This window comes from Silurus aristotelis, assembly GCF_946808225.1.
Source record: "Silurus aristotelis genome assembly, chromosome: 17".
Taxonomy (NCBI): domain Eukaryota; kingdom Metazoa; phylum Chordata; class Actinopteri; order Siluriformes; family Siluridae; genus Silurus; species Silurus aristotelis.
Window position 1 is genome coordinate 16,316,457 of NC_139590.1, and position 12,676 is coordinate 16,329,132.

Consider the following 12,676-nt stretch of genomic DNA (forward strand, 5'->3'; position numbering starts at 1 on the left):
TTTATTTTTAATCACCGCATTATCTGTGTAAAGCTGATTTGAGACAATGTTCATTGTTAAAAGTGCTATACAAATAAAAATTGAATTGAATAGATGGTAAAACCACAGACTATTAGTCAATAAGTTTGCTTGTACTGTATTTGTGCTGCTGGATGGATTGCTGTACAATGAGAAATAATTTACTTTAGATATGAGCTAATATAATTTAAGCTTAACCTTAGTAAGGCATGTATTTTTAAAAATGCAAGCAATAATACATGCTAAAATCATGTGATAGGTTATATCACAGATACATTGTCAAAGTTTGTACTAGTAAGCAAGTATTTCTAGTATTTGAGACTAACCTTCTTCTATGCAGCTCAATATGTTCAAATCTACTTAATTTGTATAGTGCATTGTCATAAATGCATAAATAGATTAAAATGAAAATAGTCATAAATATGTACCTGTATGCATATCCATAATAAGTGAGCTATTGGCGACAGTGACAAGGAAAAACATCCTAGGTGGCACATAATGTCTATTTGTTGTAGTTTAATAATTGTTAAAGTTAACAATTGTTCACTGATGGGCGCAGTGAAAAACTACTCCAAAGCCATTGCTGCAAACTGTTCATATTAATTACGGTTTTATTCCAACTAAATGATTCTGGAGTAAAACCTTCCACAGTAGTTTCATATGCAAAGCTTATTTGCATTTGATGACACCCACAAAATGTCATAAAAAGGGCAAGTTCACAGAGCAAAAAGCAAAACGACTACTAATTAGCCAAAAAAGAAGAAATTCTCTGAGGCAGAACTTAAAGTACTTTTGACTCACGTCTAGAATTACGTTATTCAGCAGTGTAAATATTCAGTATAAGTCCAGCACAATGAAAGTATTTATAATTGTTGGAAAACTTGGCATGCATGCAAACATAGATGAAGAATTATTAAAATTTTATACAATACTAGACACTAATAGGAAGGTGTCCATAATAACTTCTCCAATAAACCCATTGTGTATTTAGGACTGCTTGTCTAATATGTAGCAGTCACACATTATACAAACCTCTGAAGGAAAAAAGAGTAAATTAGTGATAAGAGGAGTGGAGGGAGATGAAGAGAAATGTAAAAAAAAGTCAAATCAAAAGATTTGTACTGATCTGCAGTGCATGAGCTGGACACTGGCCACATATGGGGTCTACTGCAGATGGTTCAGGAAACTTTGTCAATCAGTTTTTATCGTTTTAAAGTTTTTTTTCTTTATCTTTAATACACATTGTGGTATTGCAGACAGCCCAAACTAAACTCTGAGATTGTGTTTGTTTCTTTTTTGCAGTGGGACAAAAAAAGGCTGTGAGCATGTGGTATGGTGACGTGACTGTCGCACACGGCACACATACTAAAAGTGTATAGGGCACCAAATAAATCCAGAGTCAAAACACATGAAATGGTGCTTCCAAATAAATGTGAAGTGGAAAGAGAGATGAAGTGGAGGAGAAAGGGTGACAAATGCAAGCAATATCTTAGTGGAACATAGAGCGCAGTCATAGGGGGTTAATTGTAGGTGTTTTGAGAGAGTGTGTCATTAAAGGCTACACTGTGCGCAATGAGCTCTATTTATATTGTAGGTTTACTGTGTTGAGGGGGGTAATGAGCTGAAATGATTATGTGCGACGGTGGGATGTGACCATGGGGCCTCTTCTTACTGAGGCAAAGCTCTGGGGATTTCATTCAAAATAACAGCATGCTGAGCTGAAGACCACCAAATTAATTCCAATTTACATATGGCTGACACAACCTTCCCTCCTGACCTGAGCAGGCTGACATGTATCAAGAGTTGCTGGGCCATTGCATGATTGATTAATTAATTATTCCCCAGGTGCAACAATTAAACCGGAAAGTAGTAATAGACCTCAGACGGTACTGTTTTCATTAGTCTCTCTCACACACACACACACACACACACACACACACACACACACACACACACACACACACACACACACACACACACACACACAGACACACAGACACACACACACACACACACACACACACACACACAGTCTCACACACTATAACATGGAGCCTATACAAGCATGCATCCACTCATATACCCAGACCCACACTCTCCCAATTACACCCTTTTCACCTCACACACACACACACACACACACACACACACACACACACACACACACACACACACACACACACACACACACACACACACAGTCTCACACACTATAACATGGAGCCTATACAAGCATACATCCACTCATATACCCAGACCCACACTCTCCCAATTACACCATTTTCACCTCACACACACACACACACACACACACACACACACACACACACACACACACACACACACACACACACACACACACACACACACACAGACAGAGGCACTTGTAGGCTACATTCAAATATGCCTACTCATATCCCCACTATCCATACATGTACCCCAAGCACACATGCACACGCACAAGCACACACACACACACACACACACACACACACACACACACACACACACTTGCTGTAACTGTTGGAGTTAATGCTCAGTCTTGTTTTATTCATCATCCCACTGTAATTAGCTGACTGAAAATTACTGTCTGACACCAGCTGCTGCATGTACTATTGTAACATGAGACTACTTTTTCCTCTGAATATTATTTTTATGTTTACCTGCTGGTTGTGCAGATAACAATTCATGTCCCATTGCAACACGACTTAACAGGACACAATACGTGTTAAATATAATCTTAAAACCTCCGATATGATAATGTCTCAACAAGTTGAGGCTTTGCTTTTTAAATGATAGCGTATGGTGTGTGTGTGTGTGTGTGTGTGTGTGTGTGTGTGTGTGTGTGTGTGTGTGTGTGTGTGTGTGTGTATATATGTGTGTGTATGTGTATGTGTGTATATATATATATATTTGATTGTAGAAAATAGCTGGTTGTGTGATTATGGTACTTGCATTACTACTCATCAGACATTTAACTATGTCCCACTAGAGGGAGTCGAATTCCAATGCGGTACTGTATGGATGGAATAATACTAATAATATTATTTCTTTAGTAACTATCTGAAGGCCAGGCTCCTGCCATGGAACACTGTGTTAACCAAGTTTATGTGCCACTTTTAATTATGATTTGCAGCTTGAAACCTATGACAAGTTCATAATGTGCCACAACACAATATTGTAATGGACAAGACATGAAAAGTGACATGGGTGTACATCTAAACTGATGATAATTGCACTAATGACTAATCTAATTACATGTAATAGGGTTCATTTATTTGCCAAGACTACCGGGAGTGATAAATAATTCTTTGGTACCCTTACAAAGCATGCTAGTGGGATAACCTTCCTTAAATTAAATACACAAAAAATAGAGGAAAACATTAAGAGGAAAATTTTCCACAAGAATTACTGTTTTTATTACTTCATATGTACTATAAATGAGTTTCTATGGGTTATGGAAAATCTAGTTATTCACTAAAGATTGATTCTTAGACATTAGAAAATTTTTCAGGTAAGATAATGTTGGTAATACTAGTGGAGAAAAGAAACAAATAATTGTAAAATAAATGTAAGCCAAAATATGTGTAATTAAACCTCAAATTCTTGCCACACTACCAATTCTCACCTTGCAGTTGCGAGATGTCCACTGTCGTGTTAAAAGCTGAGAAGGAACATCTTCAGATACAGCGGCTGTATATCTTTTTGATACTTAGCTGAGATTAAATTAATGAAGCAAGGAGTCATGACTTCCAATGTAGTTTACCAGGAGTCTGGAAAACTCATAAAAGTGAAGTCTTGCACCAAGAGCGAGCCAAAAGGAATATTTAGAAAACGCAGTAAATCACTGTGTTGTGTGACTTCGTCCCCAGCCATTTACAGCTCAAATCATAAACACTGCATATTGAAGTGTGTGACAAAATGCACAGCATTCTGTATTTCAGAAGTGTTCATGTAACAGTTAGGAAATAAAAAAAGGTTTCATTTTGTATGTTTACTATGGAGAATTAACAGTAGTCAAAACTCTAGTTATTGGTGCTCTCTTGAGGGCCAAAAAAAGCATTTGAGGATGTAATAGATACAACACGAAAGTGACTCTAAGAGCTGAAGTGAGCCAGTGCCAGCATTTTTGGAGGCTTTTACTTTTTAAAACGAAGACAGACTTAAACAAAATGTGCCTTTTGGCTTTAGAAAATGAAAAGCAATTTGTTTTTGTTTTTTGGGGTTTTTTTTGTGTAAATGTTAAAAACAGTGGCAGCCTTTCAGCCTTTTGACCACTGCATACCTTATCTAGCCTTTCAGGCTTTGGCTGAAGAGCAAGGCACAAACCTTCGTAATTGTTGCCACCAACTTTATCTCTCTTCTCCTATCAAATACACAAATAAACACAAATATATACAGTTTTATTATAGCATATTTATGGTTTTCTATAACCTATTAAAATATATTCATCCAGTTCATGTTCAGGACTAAACAAAGAGGTCAGTGGTAGACCTAAGATTACCTTACTTACATTTACCCTGCTTTCTTTACTTCTCAGAATGTGTTTAGCCCTTTTAATTGAAAGACAAAGACATTTACGAGTACAATTTAAACAATATGACACAACAATGTCATACAGATGTCACAAGCCTATAGAAACATTATAAGTCAACTCACTTTATACAGCACTTTTAAAGTTTTTTTTTTTTCATTACTTTGTTTTAATTCCCATTATTTCTACAATTTATAACATTAAGGGGTCACTGTTATATGGTCAGTAACTGCTGTAGTCATAAACATTGTAATGCACTATTTGGCATCATCCAGAGGAGGATGGTTTTCCTGTTAAGTTAAGTTCCTGTAAAGGGTTCTTCCTAATGTTGGAAGAAAAATTGTTCTTTGCCACTCTCATCTCTGGCTTACTTATTAAATACAAAATAAAATACAAAAAATAAAGTACATTCATATTTCCTTACATGTTATGGATGCAACCAAATGTCTAGATGCCATTCTAAAAGAAATATGCTTTAATTTATACAGCTGCTGCTCCAATTTACCTATGCAGACCACATGCAGTGAAGCGTGCAGTCTGTCTTAGCCTCATAGTACATTCTGATAGCTTGATTGTAACAAAGCCATAAATAAATATTGTTTTCAAGTGTAATTAATATTTTCCTGATTTGAGAAAGACAGTGTTGTTTTGAGAGTTAGCTAGTTTACTAAGTTTCCAGAGAGAGAATACTTGCCAGAAGGTGCCCCATGGCATCTGGTTGAGAACACATAAACTTGAGTAATGTAGCTGAGCCCAAGGAACTGTAGACGCTATATTCTCTGTTGAAAGAATGATTAATTGTGATGAAGACAGATGAATTAATGCCTCAATATCATTACTACTCAACTTGTCTGTTAAAGCACACCTGTCAGACAGACAGTTTCACCACAGAATTTGAATTTGTTGGTCTTTTTATCCTATTAACCCATCATCTGGCCAAACAGTTTGTACAAGAGATAAGAATAATAAAACTAACAAGCACGAAGCATAACATACTTGCAAATTAGGATTAAAGGAAACAGGCTTTTAGTTGCTAAACATTATTCTTGTGATACTGTTCACAAATGTTGTTGTTGTTGTTCTTAGTGAAAGTTGTTTCTTCGATGATTGCCACATTTTCTTAGTATATGCTTTATGGTATATTTTATATGGTATATTGTATATGGTTGTCTAAAGAGACAGTCAAGTAATACCAATGCAAATATACATATTAATAGATACACAAAATTGTGTGGTCCTGTCAATCAGACATGATATACAGTATGGAAAAGGAAAGAAATAAGTCCGAAGCAACAAGAAATGATCCAAAGCACATGATCTGCAATGGCATCAATGTATGCATTCATCCGTTTCAATAGACTCTCTGGTGTTCATGATGATGTGACTACTGTTAAAAGTAGCGGGATGAGTTCTTTCTGCTTGCATATAGTCAAATAATATAGTCAAATGCTGTAACACTAATAGGATGGTGCTTTACAGTACATAAAAATAATGACCCAAAACATTCCATAAATGCAGCCCAAGAGTTTATAAAGGGAAACAAATTAAAATAAACTAAAGGCAGAAAAGACCCAGAATCCTGCAACTAAAGCTGGAAAAAAGAAAGCATCTCAACTAAGGAAACTCAATACTTGGTGATGCCCTTGTTGAGGCAGTCATGGATCGCAAAAGATTTGCCTTCAAGCATTGTTAATAATATACTTTAACTTCAGGCACACATTTGGGATTGTAACTAATACATTCATACATGCAATTCTTACATATTTTGAACATTCATGACAGTTTTGTTGTTTTGGCTTTGTTCATTTTACTTTGTTAGATCTGAAATATAACAATGGTCTTGCCAGGTTCAATTTGGGAGTATTTGCATAATACTGATCACCATGCAATGAACTCAATTATTTATCCTTCTAATGGGCTGCATTTTCTCAGACATGTCTCAGATGCAGTCTACTGAGGCTACATACACCCTTATCCTTTTTCACCACACACACACACACACACACACACACACACACACACACACACACACACACACACACACACACACACACACACACACACACACACACACACACACACACACACACACACACACACACACATATATACATATACACACCCCTACCTGTCCATCATACCGTCCTCTGTGACCACATGATGGGAATTACAGGCCTCGCAGCTGCAGGAGTCATCACACTCTGCATTTGTAGGGCACACTTCATGAGATCAGGCAACATGGGAGCACTCAGGTAATGTGCATAAATATGAGATATGAGCCGCTTTTCCAATTTACCTGTGGTCCCAGAATGCAATGGATATGCCATGACAGTCTAATAATTTACCTACAAATGGGCTTCTTGATTTGTACTTCAATTCTAGGAAACTATCAAGAAGTTGCCTCAGAGAAGAGAAATTCACAATTTAACACAACACAAGATTACACCACACCAGCAGGGATATAGAAACTTCTTTTTCTGATTCATTCATTGATTTTTGTAACATCTATTTATATCGCTCTTGACCTGATTACAAATATTTACATGTACAAGTACTGAACACTTTTATGTCATTTTTATGTAAAATCAGTAAAAAAAAATCAAAGAATTCAAGTATAGTACTGTCATTTTGGTAAACTAAAAGTAATTGGCTGCTCTTGGGTTTCTGGACCAGTTATGTGCTCTTTCACTGTTCATTCATGAAGGCAATTGGCCAATTATTTAAAATGAGAGGTTTATGTACAAAAAGGCCCTGATTCCTGCATGGTTCGCTCAGTGTACTACAAATTTCTTTAGATTAAACCTGACATTCCAAATGATCCAAGTGATCATAATACTCAGATCCAAATAAAAGTGAAAAAAAGGCACAGTTCAGAAACTTATTCTGTGCATAATATACAGAGAATATAATAAATATGAATCCTTAAAGGTTTAGAAACAAATGAAGCAATCAAGGGACTACAAGAAACCATCAACTGAGTAGACTCTTAATTATTTCTATTAAAGGGGTCAATCTATAATTTTTTGCTTTTAAATTCTTTCCAATAGCAGAAAATTACATGCCACGGCTCATTTCATTGCTGGCCATTTGCTTCCTGTATCTTAGCATTAAGAATCATAAACTCCCAGCTTTTTTACATAAGGAAAGTCATATATAGGCTTGAAGGAGCCTTTTTTTTAACATCTGTAAAAAAATTGGATTTAAAATAAACATGCTCAGACTGGACATACTGGACCTTTGGACCAAAATGAACATTTTCATAATACTGGGAATACATTTTTTGATAATACATTACATTACTGATATTGGAAGTACAAATTACTTATTCATGTATATACATATATGTTCATAAATCTTTTATAGTTTATACTTTTTATTCTTCTACCTTTTTTTCTGTTTTATTTTTATCCTTAATTCTATTCCTTTTTCTGCTTAAATGCTGGACAGTCATACAAAGCATTTCATGCATGTCCTACTTTGTATGTAGGTGTATGTGACACATAAAATTTGATTTGATTTGATTTGATTTGATTTGATTTGATATTACTGTTGGTAAATGTTGGTAAATGTTGGTAATTAAATCCACAAAACAAACTAACTAACAAACAGAAACCCCATAATAGCCTGGCATTTCACTTCCTTTTTGTTCATGATGATTAAACATTTTTAATATGTCAACATGTGAGCTGAAAATTATTACATATATTATTTCTATAAATCCAAATATTCACACATATATCCTCTGTTTTGGTACACCATGATAAGAAGCCTTGATTTTAGTGAATAATATAATGCAGCAAGAAAAGCTGAATTTTTAATGGCTTTTGCAGTGTCCTAAATACCTGCCTTGCCTTAACCTAAATCACTGCCTATATTTCTGCCATAACACTTAAGAGCAGGACAGACAGGCACAAGTCATCCACTTATGAAAATACAAATTATGGATCAGGGAAAAGGTCAACATTAGACAGGATGATAACTGACAGGATCATCAAGTGAAAAATATATTTAGTGTAGTATAGTGCTAGAAGAACTGTGGGTCTTGTAGTGTATATCTATGTCTTTGTTAATATGGATAAACAGCTACACTAGACTGCCGGGTCAAGCTTAAAGAGATATAAACTCCTGTACTTACAGTATCGCAAGTAACTGTAAAGTTAGTACAATAATATAGGTTATTTAAAGAATATTTTACTTTGGCTTGATTCATGAACTCATTATGCACAAAATAACCAAACCAGCAGAGAATGAATAATGGTGTCAGCCAAATCAGCAGAGGTGCAACATTTTTAAAACTTTATTTTCACAGTTTTTCTTTAACAGTTTTAGGTAAGTAACAAAACATTTAGGTAGTTGCACAAATAAAAAGCAGTAATTGGTTAAAACATATAATGCTGTATAATATGATGTAGAATATATATATATATATATATATATATATATATATATATATATATATATATATATATATATATATATATATATATATATATACATGTGCATCGTCTGGCAAGGCACTACCCCTTTAATTGAGACATTATCTCTAATTTTAACTACTGAGTAGTAACACCTTTGTTCTACGTCACATATTTTTCATGTGTCACATATTTTTCATGTTCTAAACTTATGTGGATTTTAGTTGCAGGATACAAAAATAAAGATGCAGTGGCTGGTGAAAGTATTAGAGGTGGGAAGAAGAAATTTGTATTAGTTATATTATAAACCAGTAAACATTAGCATTAAGACTGACTTTGAGAACAGATAAATTGTTTACTATTTTAAACTGAGATCAAATATAGTTCTAATTTTTAAATGACTGAATTATTTTAAGACATTTCATAAATTGCAATTTAACTAAATAAATGATCAGTCATATAAGTCAGCAAAATATTTTTTTCTGACCTAAAATCAGAATCCTACAATCAGTGGTCAGAATCACTGGCTTATGTTTTAATATATTTTTGTCCATGAGTATGTATGAAATTATTCCCAGTAGTCTATTCTTTTCCTTTAATACCATTTTTCTTGCTTGTGATGCTTCCTGTAGAGTTTGTTTATGTTAGAGTTTCTATCCAACTAGATTTCAGCCGTCACATCATGTGCTGCCAGGGTTAAAATCTTCTTTGAGGCCTTCACAATCAGCAGTGTGGGTGCCTGTAGCATTAAGTACATGTTGCTGTTAAAGCTGTGACTTTAACCTATCAGATATCGAGTTTGTCGCACTGGGCCCATCTAGCCGGTGTGCAATAATGTCTGCATTTTCATATCCTTTGATTGGATGGTCAAAGAGCTTGTCACTAGTCAGAGGACGTTCCCAATATATTCATGTGGATTTAATCACTTATTTTATTCCACAATGGCTGATAGGGGAGAAGAAATTGATTTGGTTACAGATATATTACAAGGTCATTTTCAAAATGGACTTTTAAAGAAAAGCTGGATATCATGAGGAAAGGTCAGCTAAAACAGTTCTAAACAATTTTCAAAAACCATTTATACAATTGTGTTTTCTGTAGAATTTGCACAAAAACACAGTTTGCCTTCATTTTAAATCTCCAGGTAAAGTGTAATGCACAACAATGCACGGGGTCTTTTATCAGGTTAACATTGATGCTTCTGTTAGAGATGATGTATGCGGGTGCTGCAGCTGTGGCTGCAGTGAAAAGAGACTTGATGAATTGTTTTAATTGGGTTTCTTGCTTTAGTAATGGCATTTATTCTTACTGCATGATATACTAGTATATGATGCAGAGCTCTGTTATACTGCATTTCTGTATACAATCTATGGTTCTTTAGCCATGGTCTCATAATGGTGGTATTAAGAGGTAGATTGATTCAGGTAGGACACCACTGAAGGCTTAGGTGTGAAAAGACCCGCCACTGATAATTACTACTACATTGTTTTAAAATGATTTTATTGCATGGTTGAATGCAAGTTAAATAAACAACAAAATTGTAGCTTCAGTTTTTGTTTGTACCTAAAAGAGAAAAAAGATTAAGCATGCTACACAAATTTCTCAAACATCGACAATTATTAAAATAAATATTACAAGTATTCATTTCTCAAATATTCAAACCAGTAAAATAATCCTGAGTTATATGAATAAATGTGTTGTGTGCTTTAACAGTTCTAGGATGAAAATAATATCACAACAAATATGATAATAAGAAATAACTGTTTGCTGATAAGCATGCCCTTTTCAAGGTTATTAAAATATAAAAAATGGCTGTGTTTTCAAATAGCTGAATACCATCTACCGTCTTTTCTTCATCTAGATCTATTTGAATCTTCTGGAGTGTCACTGGATCATCAAGGTGGGAGAAAGGATTAATTTGCAGAAAACTCCAAATTTTTAAAAAACAAAAAAAATAGAAACAATCCAAGTGGTATGGTATAATTGAATGCTGGTTTGTTCTTGATATGTAAAGCTTCTTGTCATTTATAAATTCCAGTTTCAGCCACAAGGGGGACATGTTCCACTTACCTTTCTTATCAGCAACTCCTTCTTCTTTCAGCTTCTCCCATTATGACTCCATACCCCCCTGTCCTCTACATCTGCCTCTTTCAACCCAACTAACTGCACGTCTTCCCTCACCACATCCATAAACCTCTTCCTTGGCCTTCCTCTTTTCCTCCTTCCTGGTGGCTCCATCCTCAGCATTCTCCTACCAATATACCCCATGTCCCTCCTCTGCACATGTCCAAACCATCTCAATCTCGCCTCCCTCACCTTGTCACCAAAACGTCCTACATGCGCTGTACCCAACAAAAACCTCAACATTTTCAGCTCTGCTACTTCCAGCTCCACCTCCTGTCTTTTCCTCAATGCCACTGTCTCTAAAACATACAACATCCCAGGTCTCACCACAGTCCTATAAACTTTCCCTTTCACTCTTGCAGACACTCTTCTATTACAACCTTTCTTATCAGCAACTAAAACAGAAAAATGCCTGGAAAGCTAAAAACATATAGTTGTGTCATACGGGTAACAGTGACAGAATCACAAGTCAGCTGATTTGTATGCTTTTCTGTCTTGTGCAAAAAATGTGCTGCATTTGTGTATGTGAATACAAAATTAAAAATGCCTGTTAGTACTTCAAATATGTACAGTTTATAGAGTTAAAGTTTATTTTACTATTAAAATGTATCACTGTTTAGACTGAACTTGGGTTGGTAGCCTGAAGCATATGGAACATTAACATCATAGCATGTTAATTATTAAATAAATATCTACCGAATTTATTATTTTTGCTTTTCCCTTGTATGTATTAACAAAACTGCACTTGATAATATACATATTTTTTTTTTTACATGCCTAATCAGATTTTCTAAATGTATGTAGAAATGTAGAAATCTCAAAGAAGTATGTAGCAGTTTGCAGTGTGCATTTAAAGGGTGTAAACAAACTTGCTAGTCTTTAGACCTTACAAAGTTGTAATATAAAAATAAAAGTACAGAAACAATCTCTTGCGGCATCTTTGTCATACGTTTGCAGTGAGCTAAGGCCCAACAGCTTGAAAGCACTGGATCCTATCCCACCTGAAAAATGAAAGAAGAACCCAGTGCCCTGTTCCCTTAGGTCTGAACAGCTGTGATACTGATCAACACATTTCCACCGGATTCCATTTATCAGATGTTTGTGGTGCCTCTTGCTTCCTATGAGTAAGATAAATGACTATGAATGCATGCTTCTTATTCCCAATCTTTCCTCATCAGAATGCTCCACGTCCAAACATTTGGTCATGAGTGATGTAATCGTGGGGTACAAATTGAGGCAGTAAACAACAGCATTACAGAGCATGATTATAAAGATTTGAGATAGATCACAATGAGAGAATGTTTTTTATTGGTGCTAAGCTGTCACTGAATTATATAATCTTTAAAGGTAATGAGACACCAGAGAGAGCCAATAATATTCAGAACTACAACAAGAACCAAAGTATATAATATAGTCTTCATCACCTGGCATTGATAAAACATATGAAGCAATCACACAAGATAAACTAGTCATTGAAAATGAGTTCATTCTTCTTGTTGCTTGTAATTGGTTAAGATCTGGAGGTGTGGATTTGAAAGTATGGAAACAAGTATGGCATGCCCAGAGAAGGTGGCAAATAAGGGGA